Below are 2,868 nucleotides of genomic sequence, written 5' to 3' on the forward strand. Positions count from 1 at the left end.
ATGTTGAAAGCAGATGTGAGGAAGTTGCCAGCCCCAGCCTCTGCCACCAAACCACAACTACCTGGCATGCCCCTCTCCAGCCACACATATTGACTGCCTCAGGCTGAATACGTCACTGGTAAGACAACTTGAAGGAGGAGTGGGGTAGACAACCCAATACTTCAGCCTTTCTGTGAAACACACCCCACAAACAGATCTATGGCCCAGTGTCCAACAAAAGTTGTACACAGCATGGTCCACATGGTTCCAAAATACTGAAAGTGAATTTAAAGAAGAAATTAATGAAAAATTTCCATCAATTGAACCGAACCTGAATCCTGACTAGATGGAGGCACTACTAGTAAGTGGTCCTTAAGTCCTGGAACTGGATAGATAGCCTGCTTTTGACAGAGTCACGCCATCCCCTGACAAAGCCCATTTGTCCTCTAGGAATATGCCTAGGTGATGCAACGCTGTCGCTCAAGTTCCAGGTGGTCTTAGTGGCAAGGAGGGTCTGTTCTCAGCTCCAGCTATGGTCACTCCTGCATCAGGATGGTTCTGCCATGAGGCAAAGTGAGGTGATCGCCTTGGGTGGCAGGATCCACAGGGGCAGCAGATCCAGCCGCCAAAGAAATGCATTGTCTGCTGCTGCTGCTGCCGCCACTGCCACATATTGGATAATAATATATATAATAAGAATAATATAGGAGATAACTGGGTATTGCTTAATCTAAATCATATATCCCAGTTTCCAGCGGCCCTTTAAAGTACGCTTCACGCAGAGTATACGCAGTCAGAAGTCGACCTGGCTAAGAAAACACCACCAAGAGCGTAGGGTATTATCTCCCTTATATGAAACCCCTTACTAGCTGCACACTTGTAAAAGTATGCAGATGAAAATACAAACGGTTGGGTTTCTTTAACTGAAAAAAACAAACTGACTCTAAAGAGACTTTAAACGAAAGATAAATGCTTTCTCTCTTAGCAACTTTATCTACCCACATTCTAACCTTCAATCCATTCCAAACCTCCCACAAACTCCCACATAAATCCCATTAAACTACCCAGGGTAAATGCTTTCTCCCACATTCCAAACCTCCCACAAACTCCCACAAAACTCCCATTAAACTACCCAAGAATTAACAGCAAACTAGCTTTATAACTAAGCAACTCTCATACTAAGATTCCACTAAGGAATCTCTTAAACTGAGAACAACTGAGAGAGTGATCTACTACGAGATAAATCAAACTGAAAGATCTAAGAGATACAGGAAGCTTTCTGGCAGAGCCTTATATACAAGAAGCAGAGCCCACGCCTGTGAGCAATTAAAAGAAACACCGGCACCTGTTTCTCTTAAACAGACAGTATTTACATTAGACCGGCTCTAAAGTAGCTTGACTATTCAAAACATTCAACACCACAGTGGCAACAACAGCTGTGGTGCTCTCCTTGGAGGCGAGAGCTGGTGCCTCCTCAGCAGCAGACTCCTCTACAGTGGCCTCACACTCTATATCTATCTATCTATCTATCTATCTATCTATCTATCTATCTATCTATCTATCATCTATCTATCTATCTATCTACCATCTCTATCATCTCCTTATCCCCCCCCCTGTTCCTGTCCCCTTATTCCCTAGTTGGGGGGCACCATTTTCTAGTTTCCCTCAGGTGCAAAAATGTCTTGGCCCAGCCCTGCCTGCGGCACAGTTTTATGGGATAAGGCCTTCTCCGCTGTGGCACCCTGACTGTGGAATTCCCTCCATCTGGAGACATTTTGGCTTTACCAGCAAGTTAAAACATACCTGTTCTTTCAGGCCTTTGGAGGAAATGTCTTGTTGCTACTTAATGTTCCATGTCTGTGATTTTTTTGTTTTAATGCTGGACGTGATGAAGAGTGGTTAAGGAACCTGGCAAGGAAAAGAAATAAAATAAATTCAAAAGTTGTACCCTCCACGGTCTGGAGAAACGGGTTTTGATTGCAACTGCTAGTGACTGGAATGAGGTGCAGAAAGACATGCTTTTGGGAATTTCAAAGACAACATGGGCAGGGTCAAGCTAAGCAAGAACCTACATTTTGCCTGTCTGTTCACTTCATAATTCATAGACACCAAGTGCAGTTTGTCCCTTTTCTCAGTAAAGATTTAATAGCTGACATGAAGCCTCCTATTACGAAGGTTTCATTATTTTGTGAAATACTGCATAGTACATCTAGACTGCAAAGAGGTACAACCATGAATAATTAAAATGATGCTGCGATGCTGGTCAAATCAAAATGAACAAATTATGTTTGGCAAGAAAGTATTCTCGATTGCTAATTATTTATATTAAAACAGAATTGAGGAGCTCTCTCAGAGGTTTCGGCTATCTTATTAAGGAACTCTGCCCAGCACCCTGCGGCAAGGAGCTCTTTCTTGCTGTCTCTGAAGGAGAGAGAAAGGGCTTGACCCAGAATCTGAGCCATATTGAATCTCCAAGGTTAACACAAGAGCTCTGGTTCTCTTTCTTTTTTTGTACGTAGGCCCTATAGGATGGTTCATGAAAAGGAACTTATAGGCTGACATTGATATCAATAGTTTAGATCAGGCATCCCCAAACTTTGGCCCTCCAGATGTTTTGGACTACAATTCCCATCATCCCTGACCACTGGTCCTGTTAGCTAGGGATCCTGGGAATTGTAGGCCAAAACATCTGGAGGGTCGCAGCTTGGGGGTGCCTGGTTTAGATCATATTGTAAAAAGAACTGTCAGCCTCTGCTTAAAAGACCCTCCTGTAAGGTCCTTTTCTGGGTACCACCACCTCCCAAGGTGAGACAGCTAGTAACTGGGGAAAGGGCTTTTCTCAGGGGTGACCCCCTGGCTTTAGGAAGCTTTCCCTGGGGATTTTTGATT

The sequence above is a fragment of the Zootoca vivipara genome, chromosome 1 (assembly GCF_963506605.1).
Source record: "Zootoca vivipara chromosome 1, rZooViv1.1, whole genome shotgun sequence".
NCBI lineage: Eukaryota > Metazoa > Chordata > Lepidosauria > Squamata > Lacertidae > Zootoca > Zootoca vivipara.